The sequence below is a fragment of the Lathyrus oleraceus genome, chromosome 7 (genome assembly GCF_024323335.1).
Source record: "Lathyrus oleraceus cultivar Zhongwan6 chromosome 7, CAAS_Psat_ZW6_1.0, whole genome shotgun sequence".
NCBI classification, from domain to species: Eukaryota; Viridiplantae; Streptophyta; class Magnoliopsida; order Fabales; family Fabaceae; genus Lathyrus; species Lathyrus oleraceus.
Window position 1 is genome coordinate 405231989 of NC_066585.1, and position 12225 is coordinate 405244213.

The window sequence follows — 12225 nt, forward strand, 5'->3', positions numbered from 1 at the left end:
TTAAAATTTCTCCTATAGTGATCCTTACGAATGGGCATGATCAATGATAGAATCGTTACCTCTTGTGGCAATTGTAACCTTTGATGCAGATATACAGAGCAATCATGAACATTGAATGATGACAACGCCTCTACTCAGTCCATACAAACGGATTCCTTCAATCTCAGTGCTAGCTGCTATGAATGAAGGTTTTGAGTGAGAGAGAGAGAGAGAAACGAAATTGCAACTGCTCAAATGCTTCTGCACAAGGGTTCTATTTATAGAACCACTTGTGTGGGCTATAAGCTAAAAAAAGCCCACTTAAGTGTATGTGGCTCATATCTTATAATATGCCAAAATCACTTAAGCGTGTGGTACCTTACCATATTTCGTATTCTACTTAAGCACACCGTACCTTACGATGTTCTACAATTCACTTAAGTGAATCGTACCTTACGGTGTTCCTTAGTTACTCTATCTCTCATCAATCCGTCCTTTTGTGTGTGACCCTGTAGGTTTTCGCGGCATTGGCAATTATATTAAATCACGTATTTAACATAATAAACAATAAGCGGTATCTAGTAACACATCACTGCTACCCAAGACACGAAAATGTCATGTGATCTGACAAATCTTTTTGTGATAATACTTATGTGTACAATTACCTTTTTGCCCTTATGTCTATATTGAACACAAGGCATAGACCGTGTCATCCTTGTCCAGTTCAATATTGGGCCCATAGACATTTATCCTGTTACGCAGGATAGGCAAATTCCATCTAGGTCACTCATGTCCCTTAGCATGCTTCGTGGAGTACCCATCAACTGTCTTTATGGTCATCCAGTTACGGACAATGTTTGATCAGCAATAAGGCACTTGACTCTACATCTAGGGTCCATAGTGGTTTTAGGTCGAAGGGTGGTATACACCATTATCACCATGAGAATAACTTATGACACTTTGCATAACATTCTATATAGTATTCTCATAGCGGGTCAATCCAGTATAAATATTACTCTTAATATTCATACATATGTTTAAGACTTGATAACTCCTTATCCATGATCCATGAGATGTGATCATCAGTCTATATACATAATAGTCTTAATGCATTAATGTTATCCCACTTCACAATAAAGCTCGACTATGGATACTTTAATAATAGTATTCTTATGTTTAATGTGATCTCATGATTAAGTCACACTTGATACATTAAATGGACTATCTATTCTAGGGACTTTATTAGACAAACATAATAAAGAAAAAGCCTTTTATTATTAATAAATAATTCGATACAAGTACCAAAAGTATTGGCCTCTATGGCTTACACAAATAATAAGATGTTGCTTCGATTCGATACTGAGAATCTCATTTTTGATGTTTGAGATGCTGCATCATCAATATGAAGAGTCTCATTCCAGATTTTTTAGAGATATTGCTCTAGTATCCTTGGAGAGTCTTAGATTCAATTAAGGTATCATTTCCTTGCTAGGAACACCTTAATTCTATCATATAAGGTGTTGCTTTGGTTGATATAGAGAATCTCATTTATCTATTGAGATGCTGCTTCATTAATATGAAGAGTCTCATTCGTTTTTAGAGGTACTGCTCTAGTATCCTCGGAGAGTCTTAAATTCAATTAAGGTATCATTTCCCATGTTGGAATATCTTAATTTTATCATATAAGATGCTGCTTCGATTGATACAGAGAATCTCATTTATCTGTTCGAGATACTGCTTCATTAATTTGAAGAGTCTCACCTGTTTTTAGAGATACTTCTCTGGTATCCTCGGAGAATCTTAGATTCAATTAAGGTATCATTCCCTTGTTGGGATATCTTAATTTTATCATATAAGATGTTGCTTCAGTTGATTCGGAGAATCTCATTTATCCGTGGAGATGTTGCTTCATTAATGTGAAAAGTCTCATTTGTTTTTTAGGAGTCGCTCTAGTATCCTCGGAGAATCTTAGATACAGTTGAGGTATCATTCCCTTGTCGGAATATCTCAATTATATCATATAAGGTATTATTTTCGTTGATCTTCAGAGAATCTCACACATTCAAGGCAAAACATTGTTCTACTAATTTTCAGAAAGTTTCAGATTCAGCCGAGGTATCATTCCACTATTGGAATACCTTGATCATGGCATTCAAGATACTGTTCTGATGATTCCTAGAGAGTCTTGGTTGTTTTATTGATCATGTGACAACTATTCTTACTGTATTTTTCGCCACGTTTCCTTTCTGCATTCCTTTCCTGCATTTCAAAGGACAAAATTTGGGTCTTTTCGTATTTAATTATCTTCCTCCGCGAGTATACGAAGACTGTTATCATTCGTACCTTCTGGTTCAAGAAAATTAAATAGGGGCAGTTGTCATACCCCAATTTTGTCCGGGTTTTTTTTTACGGGTACCACAATGTGTGTATTTTCGACCATCATAACCTTAAAACTTTTGTCTCTTTGCATTTTGAAACTTTAAACAGCTTGCACTTAGGGTTTAGGCTCCGCCAAGATCCTCTAGGTAAAAATCTCATCGCACTTTTTTTTTCTTCAATGGACTTGCGGATGTGTATTTGATCGAAATTTGATGGTCATTACATTGATTAACTATTCATTTGGACATTTATCCAAGACACTGAGGAACATCATCTTAGATTTACATCACCAATCGTGTCATTTCAAACCCACCTTAAAGCTTGAATTTCGCGAATCCAATTTCATCTGAAAGTGTAAATTTGGTATACGTACGAGGAAAGGGATATATTGGTAGGACGCCACTTGAGGTGGGCGTAGCGGGGTATTCGTTACCATTAGAGATATTGACTAAATCTAAGGTAAACCATACAAATCGAGTCACCACCGCACTTCTATTTATCCAAAGGAATGGTTAGAAAGCGAACAAAAACCTAAAAGTTTTATCGAATCAAAAACTAGTAAAAATGTCAGAGATCTGGGTAAGGGGGTTGGTTATGCAATGGGAAGGTTTTAAGCACCCAAAACATCCTAGGTACTCCTAGGGATCCCTTTTCACATTTGTTGTAAGGTTGGTATTTTATGAAAGTTTGTTTGTGCAAACATGATTGAAGAGATGAGAAGAGAATGTACAAGTTTATTTACATTTTGTGTTTGGATGGATAAACCCATTGCCTACGTACCATCTTAAAAAGATTAGGATCAAAACCTCGTAGTTCGGGGTAAAAAATCTCAAAACGAATTGGTGAATTGATTGATCCAAAAACCTTAAGGTCTTTTGTTATCCAAGGGAGAAAACTCAACCTAAAACCACAAATCCACCATGTGAGGATAGCTTTAACATGCTAGTGAGGGGTTAACCTTATAATAAGCATGGAAGACACATTGTCCATCACTAAGGATATAGGTGAGTATTACATCTACCCCAAGGATAACTCAAACCTAATAGCTAAAGGGTTATGAAAAAATTCGATTAAGAAGGTGGACATTGAAACCACAAAAGACATTTGAATGAGTGGTATTTACCAATGAAAAGTATGTACAAAATATGGTTAAAGTTGACTTAGAAGTTCAATTCAAAATAAGTATTAAGAAAAGAAAGTTTGAGAATCAAAAGCATAAAGCTTAGGTTTCTAATGTTTGAAAACAATTGTTAAATGTTTGCACAAAATTTTGGCTTGGGTTAGGGTGGAGGGAAGAAGAAGAAAGGCTAATTCCTAAACATACAAGAGGTAAAGGGGTAAGAGAACAAGACCACAAATGGAGTTCCTCTCTTGAGATCATATTAATGACCCAAGTAGCTCCCATCCTTTGGAATATGCAATCAAAATAATAGTAAGCTCAAGCAATCAACAATCAAGTAAGCTCTTGTAAGAGATCCTCAATGCATCTTGTATCTTTCACTTTGGATGAACATGGCAATGGTTCTTCAATTTGAACTCTCATAGAATCCCCTAGCACAAAAGCACACATATCAAAAAGTTCATGAAGTAAACCAAGAATGGACAAGAGTGAGTTTAGAGATTTGGTCCTTCTAATCCATCTTCAACATTAAGGTCCTTTTACTCCAATTTGCATAGGGAAAGTCCTAGAAACTAAGTCCATTTGTCCATTTCTTTGCATTTGGTCCACAACAATCAAATCAAAACACAAGCACAATAGTATATACACAATTATGTGCTCAAGTGAGCAAAGGGCAAATTGAATTAACATAAACATGTGCTCAAGTGAGCAAAGAGCAAAAGAAAATGAATAATATGTGCAAGAATAGTAAATTGCATAAAAGTAAAGAGCAAGAAGTAAATGTTAATTGTTAAAGGTTAATGTTAGTAGTTAGTGTGCCATAAGACAAATTTAGCGCTATGTTAAGCAATCGTAATTGGACTTATGTAGAAGTCACAACTATCTGAGACCGGTCAATAATAATGTAGGCAACAACACAAGTTAGAAGTCTTGATTAGTGAACCAAGTTCCAACAACTTGCCATGCCAAAAAAGAAGATGAGAAATGATCTTGTATTGGTTTAAGTTCTTTGCATGATTTAGAAAGCAACCTATCCTTAATGCAAAGCCATTAACTTGATCATTTGATCAAGATGAATTAGATTTGAATCAAGGAAGATTAAACCTCCCTGATCAATGCTAAATTATCAACCTTTAACTCATTGATCAAAAAGAAAAGAAGAAGAAGAAGAAGAAGAAGATGGATAATGGAATTGACCAAAATAAAGTGCATTAAGTAAAATGGAATGTACCAATCCATAAATGTTGACCAAAGATAGAGAAGATCAATGTCAAACCATAAAATTAGAAGTGGGATGAAGATTGGAAGTCAAGAAATGAACAAAAATATTTTTGGCATTTTTAATATTTGAAAATAAACTTGAATTAAAATATTAAAGAAAGGTCAAACTTCAAATTCACTTCAAATCAACTTTTAAAAGTCCAAGTGATGTATCCCAAGTCCAACATGGTCAAACAAAGTTTGACAAAAACTTTCAGCATTTTTAAAAGTCAGAAACTATTTTTAATCAATTAAAAATGAATAAAAATAACCTAATTGAACTAAAATCTCAAATAAATCTCAAATCAATTAAAAAATTGATGAGAATATTTTTCATAGATCCATCATCATTCAAATAGGTTGAGAAAATATTTTTGTATTTTTTGAATATCAAAAACTATTTAAAATGAAATAAAAATGACCAGAAAAGAGAAAATTCACAAAAAATATCAAATGATAAAATAATAAAAAATAAAAATCATTTTTAAAAAACTAGAATTAAAAAGAGAAATAATGCAATTGGTCCCATATTTTTTGGACCAATAATAAAAGAGATATGGATTTTTGAAATAAAAGAAAATAAAGAAAATAAAATCAGAAATTGGAAAATAGCAAAAATCAGGAAGCGTTGGATGACTTCATTAATTGACGTGGCAACATCCAATGGATCAGGAGCGCGTGCGTACCATAGTCATTAGTCAACTGAGAAACATGTTGAATTAAAAAAAGTCATAACATTCAAGCGTGGAGATTAGATCTGGAGATTGCATCCAAAGGCTCACATTCAATCTGGCAATGAGACGGTGGCCAGCGCCACCGTCTTCTCCGGTGAGCTCTGGCGAAGGCCAAAAAACACAGAGGTTCAAATGTTCATTAAAATGGACGCTCCAGGCACCGTTCGAAAGGTGAAGTGATGTACATCACTCCTACACCATTCACTTCCACTCTAGATTCCTATTAAGAGAGAAATCAGAGATGGAAGCTTGATGGTGTTCATCATGAACTTGCTCGATTTCAAAAATTAAGCATACAACAATGATGCCTCTATAGAGAGGACTTCAGACAACACAATATCAAGGCCAATAGATCAAAGAACAAAGAGATTCGAAGCAAAAACCAGTTGATCCACACCTTTGGATTGTGAAGCTTTGAGTCCCTTTCCTTGGTTCCTTTTGCAAAACAGAACTTCAATGGATCAAATGATGAAGGTTTAGGAACTTTAGATCTGAAAATTCAACCAAATGCAATTGAATTTCAGATCTGAATTTTTGAAGAAAGATGAACTTAGTTCCTTTGGTATGGTTGGGGATTCACTCTTGCAGCATTTCAGGCGCCCTTAGGTTGGTTCATTATGAAGCATAGCACATGTATTTATAGCTGGAAATGGCTGAGCAAGCGAGTTTACTCGTGTGCATGGCAAATGGATTTCTCCTTGCATGGGCTTGTGTGATCATGTGGAAGGCCCAATGAAGATTGGAATGATCTGCTGAACTCATATGAATTGCAAATGGACGTGTAGAAGAAGTGTAAACAGCTCATGCATGGCAATTTGAATGGAATTTCATAAAATGCACTTAATCTTCATGCCTTCGAAAATGGTGCTTCCAAACTCCAAATGCTACCTCATGAGTAATGGTTAGAAAGCTTGTTGCATAAGGAACAAATGATATGTTGATCAAAATTTCAATTGGGCCTTGGAAGTTAGTGAATTTTGAACTTAAAGTGTGGGGTGCAAAACATGCATAAGTGAAGTTTCCAAATTTGGCCAATGTTTAAGCCCTTCTGCCTCAATGATGCAAGCTCCAAATGATAAAACCTTCAACATGAAAGTTGTAGAGCTTTTCAAGATAATCAATTTGGACTTAAATTTTGAATCATTTGGATTTTTTATGAAAAAGTTATGGGCACTTGAAGTTGAACTTTTTTCCATTTCAATGCATTTGGCCCAAAGTGACCTATAATGTTTTGCATTATCACATGTATTTCTTTTGAGATTTTGAAATTTTTCTCAACATAAAATTTGAAGTAGACACAATACAATTTCCAATGCATTTGGTTCCACCTCAAAATCATAAAAAATGAATGAGTTATGTTCTTGGGAAGTTGACCCAAAATTAGGGTTTCAGTCAAAATGACCTATAATGTCTTGGAATGGAAGATGACTTTCCAAGCTTCAGATCAATTTTTGATGAACCTGAAAGTTGTTCATATTGTTCTTAAGAACCTTTTTTCTCTTGGTACCATCTCCATTTGACCAACACATAAAGAGTTAGGTCTCAATGCATTTCAAAATAGACAGATGAATTGACTGATCAACTTCTCAAGTCCATAACTCATATCTTGATGAATTGATGATTGAGGACACTCAAATAAGTTCAAATATGCATGGAATAATGAATTAAATAACTTCCCTTGATGGTATTTGGCCATGGGTTGAGGTTGCTTCATGAGCAAGGCATTGTTGATGAACAAATGAATTAGGGTTTCAAACCTCAAACCCCTTGACTTTCTTTGATCAAAATGATGAATTGAGATACTAGGGAGGCATATTTGAAGGATGAGAGCTTTGGGAACCATTGTCATGCTTGCCTTCAATCTTCTCTTGACTTTATCATTGCATAAAGGATCTCCTAGAAGCTTTTAGACCTTGTGATTGCTCAAGCTGCAAACCAGAAATGTTAGTGACATATTTTTGTGCTTTTGGTTAGTAAATAAAATGAGAAAAGCAATGATATACAATTCAAGCATGCTTAGTGATCTCAAACCACTCACAAGAGGTCCCACCCAAAGGCAAAGGGAACCAAGATGCTCATGATCCTTGAGGCTTTGCCAATGAAATGTTATGATGCCATGAGGGATCTTAGGGCCAAAATTGGGGTCTTACAGTGGGGTATTAGTTTAATCAGGATCATGAGTAAGTCCTATTATTCCTTCACCATGTCATTAAGTCCATAAGCGTAATCATGAATATGTTTTATTACACGTGGAAATTGTTAATGTATTTGGTAATCCGTGGCTTTAATAAGTGTCACATTTGGTTTAAGGGTGATTCTTTATTTAGAGTTGTACCTTTTCAAACTAAGTTGACTAAAGCAAACTAGATATTGGTGAATGATTTAATTTAAACCACGCTTTTTTTTTCATCTGTATATTACATGATTAATAGGAAGGAGCAAGTTTATTTCTCTCCTTCCATGAATTTCACACACAAGCTCGTATGGTTTGAGATATCAATTTGAGTATTACTTTGACTGAACCATAAATTTTGGATTTACAAGCATAATCGTTTCAAATACCAAAAATGCAAGCACCTCACACAGGTTGTTACAATAATCCTAGGACTTACAATTATAGTGTAATCTAAACAAATGGAAGAAGCTTCGAACGTACACCCCAAGCCACCTTGAAATGATACCTCGTCTGGATGTCAGCTGCATTTATTTCTCAGGCCATGCCAAAGCGCTTCGAACCCACGAGTTGAAGCCAAAGAAGAAGCATCAGCTTCCCAGGGATTTCATAACAACATTTTTTTATCCAATAACAGAGCATCATATTTAAGCTCATAAAGTGCAGTGAAGTCAACTGGATTTCATTTTTCTTTGAATAAGCTCCGTCTTCGCAGTTTCATTAAGTCACGAGCCAAATAGCTGACCTATAACCTGAAAATAAGATACCAGCGCAGAGGTTACCATGAGGTTTAATGTCATAAGAGAAATATCAATCCTAAGGCACAAGTTGGACTCAAGGAACATCATAGGGTAACCTAAAGCAGAAGGATGGGTAAAAAGGGTTCCAAACTGCAGATAGAACATGAACAACATCATAACACAAGACATGTTGGATTATTGACGTTGCAAATCCCCACACCAGTTGAAAACCAGAAAGTCACAGAGTTAGCTTTGGAGTCAAGAAGAATGCAAATCGTATATTAGTTAAAACCCAATTTTCACAAACAGTAAAATTGAAATTCTTATCGCAGTGAGTACACATCTTATTGTTGTAAGGCCTCAGTGGATCTTACCACAAAGAAGAACGCGTCTTACCACCTTCATGGTTTGGGGGACCACACCAAAATCTGGAGAAGATTTTATTCTAACGGAATGATCCGTTACTTGTGGCCAGCTCACGGATTTCGTACGTGATTCCAAAACCATGTATCTCTTCTATAAATAAGGAGGTTCCAATCATTGAGGGAGATACCGTTATTCTGCCAAAAAATCCCCCAAGAACCCTTTCATTAAAGCTCAAGATTTTTAAGGTTTAAGCTAGAGTTTCATACTGAAACTCTAACCTAAATGAGCTTAGACTCAAAACACAACATCAAAAAATAGAAGAAGGGGAGAGAATCGAGAACTAAAAGAAAGAAACTTATCTCAGAAAGTAGAGGAGAAGACGTCGCCGACGATTCGTCTCCAAACAAGTATATTATTCTTATTCTTCTTTTGCTTGAAAAGCTTTACCTCGTCTTACTCATCTTGATGCATTGTTCGTAAAAAAAACCCACTAAATCGCGATGAAATACCGCCTTTGTAGCTTCGAATCCATCCCGTTCGCTTTTTGAATTTCTTCTCTAACCACCTTCACTTCGTCTTGCTGGCTTGAATACTTTGTTCTTTTGTTTGATTCTGTTTTCGTGTGAGTGGAGTTCCGATCTGGTGGTTTGAGGAGCTTTTAGAGCAAAGTAAGGCCGGATTCGTAATCACGGGCCTAATAAAGGGGGGTTAGTGTTTTGAATTTAAGGTTTTGAGGAGTGGTTCATCGGAGAAGAAGGTGGCGTCGCCGCCGTTGGCCGGCCACCACCGTCTTCTCCGGTGGGTTTCGATCGGAGGACGCGCTCGGAATTACAGAGCGAATTTTGTTCTTTTTTTAGGTTTAAGAGAGAGAAATGCTTTAATGAAATGGCTGGGAGTTAGGTTCTGTTTCTGCTTTTATGCTTATCATCAGTCGGTTGTGGTGGTGACAAGTGTCTCCACCGTTGAAACACTGGTCACTGGTGGTGTGTCATCCACTCACGAGTATTGTATGTGGGGGCGCATTAGGCTATTATGCTCTAACGTCTCATGGCCATTGGATGCGTCTAACCGGGACAGATCCAGCGATCTGGCGGTCGAGATTAGTGCACTTAGTCAAAGGGGTTGACTGTGCATCTAGGTGGACTTCCCCTGCATTTGGGCCTTCGGTTTGAGGCCTGGAGTCACATTTTCTACATGCACCCCCGTTTGCAAGCTGGGGTCTTCCTTTTGGGATAAAAGGAGGCCCATTGGTTTTTAATTCATCTATTTGTTTTGATTTTATATCTTTGTTTTTTTATTTTGAACTAGTTAATTGTTTTTTAGATTTTTACCAATCAATGTCTTGATTAAATAAATGAAGTTTAATGATTTATGTAATTAGCCCTTTTATTTTTGTTTGATATTTTAATTTCTTTTTTTAATTGATTATTTGTTTATGATACTAATTTAGATTATATTGCATGATTGATCCGTTTATACACATATTTGTGCTATTTAAATCGCGCGTCAAATTTCATTCCTTATAAGGGTATGCAATTGGTGTTTATTCTAAGTAATATAGTCGCATTAAACCATCAAGAATTACACAATCCTTGATTTAATATTAAGCCCACTCTTCACACCCTTGTAAGTCGATTGCTTTTGTGCATCGCCATTAACCTCACATAGCTTACTCTTGGGCTTTCTTACAATGAGACCTATTCGATTTTAATTAATCGAGTAGATGAACAATACACTAAATAAAATCCAATTCATTCGTAAACGCAAATTTAAAACTTCGATCCAATATCACGTATTTTTATTTAAACTCAACCAAAATACTTAATCACGATTAAATACCATTTCATTTGGAAATGAAAAGGGAGATGGTTTTGAGTTTTCAATTCCTCTCCTCGATTATTTGAATACGAGTTCTCTTACTCGGTTAGTCAAATAATTGTCATTTTTAACTCGCCTGAGCCTAATTAAATCAAAACATTCTTACAATAAATGAAATGAAAAGGGGGATGGTTTTAAGCCTTTAACTCCTCCCCTCGTTTGTTTGAATACGAGTTTTCTTACTTGGTTAGTTAGACACTCGTCATTTCTTTACAAACTTCTACATCCAATTAAATCAAAACACTTTCATAATAAGCGAAATAAAAAAAAGGAGATGACTTTGAGCCTTCGACATCTCTCCTCATTTGTTTGAATACGAGTTCCCTTACTCGATTAGTCAAATGATTGTCTTTTTTCCATAAATTAAACTTATAAATTAATCGAATTATTTCATAATAAACTACACGAAAAGGGAGATGGTCTTGAGTCTTCAATTTCTCTTCTCAAATGCCTGGATATGAGTTGTCTTACTTAGCCATTCGAGCACTTGTCGTTTATTCTAAAATACATCAACCATACACAAACTTATTTTTGTAATCAATCAAGGATGAAAAAGAAAGTGGTCTAGAGTCTTCTATTCCCTTCCCCGATTATTAGAATACGAGTTTTCTTACTCTACTATCCAAGTAGTCGTCATCCATTCAAAACATCTTAACTACTACCAAATCCTTTCGTAATCAAGGATGAAAAAGAAAGTGGTCTAGAGTCTTCTATTCCCTTTCCCGATTGTTAGGATACGAGTTGTCTTACTCGACCATCCGAGAAATCGTCACCAACCAAAATACCTTAACATATCAAACCTATCCTTTCCTCGCCCCGTGCGATCGAAACCAATCAAACAAAACGTCAAACATATTAATCCAACTTGTCACCCTCGTGTGACCAAAACTCTTTTCAGAAAGAACACTGTTTAATCCCTTCTAACTCGCACAACAAACTAATGCTTAAGCCTCCACCGAGAGTAGACAAGCCAACGTTTAGCCTTTAGAACGCGATCTAAACAGTCGTTCACTAAAAGACACCAACCAACCATAGTTCCCCGAACTACGGATGCTCTGATTTCCTTATTGCACCATAAGGATATGTAGGCACGAGATTGCGAGATCTTGGCGAGCACACTAATAAAAAACCTCCCTTTTCCCCCTTTCTGGGATTACCATTCACCTCTATTTTAATCTGTTATTCATTCGAAGAAAACAAACAACATTAACTAACATTCAATCTGCAAATTAAACTAAAAGGTTTCCGTTGAATACAACGGACGTGAGGGGTGCTAATACCTTCCCCTTGTGTAATCGACTCCCGAACCCGAATATGGTTGCGACGACCATTATTCCATTTTTAAAGGTTTTATCGATATTTTCCTATTCCTTCATTGGAATGAATAAAGTTCGGTGGAGACTCTGTTCGAACTAATTTTTTCCGCGACCATCGCGAGGAATCGCATTTTTCAAGATGCGACAGTAACCCTGTACCATTCCTCCTAGCAGACCTTCATTATGCTCTCCATGAGCGTCATGAGAAGAAAGGAGGAACCATTTTATATTATGCGCAACTGTTGCATGCCTGGTTTAGATCTCATATGCCCGAAGAAGT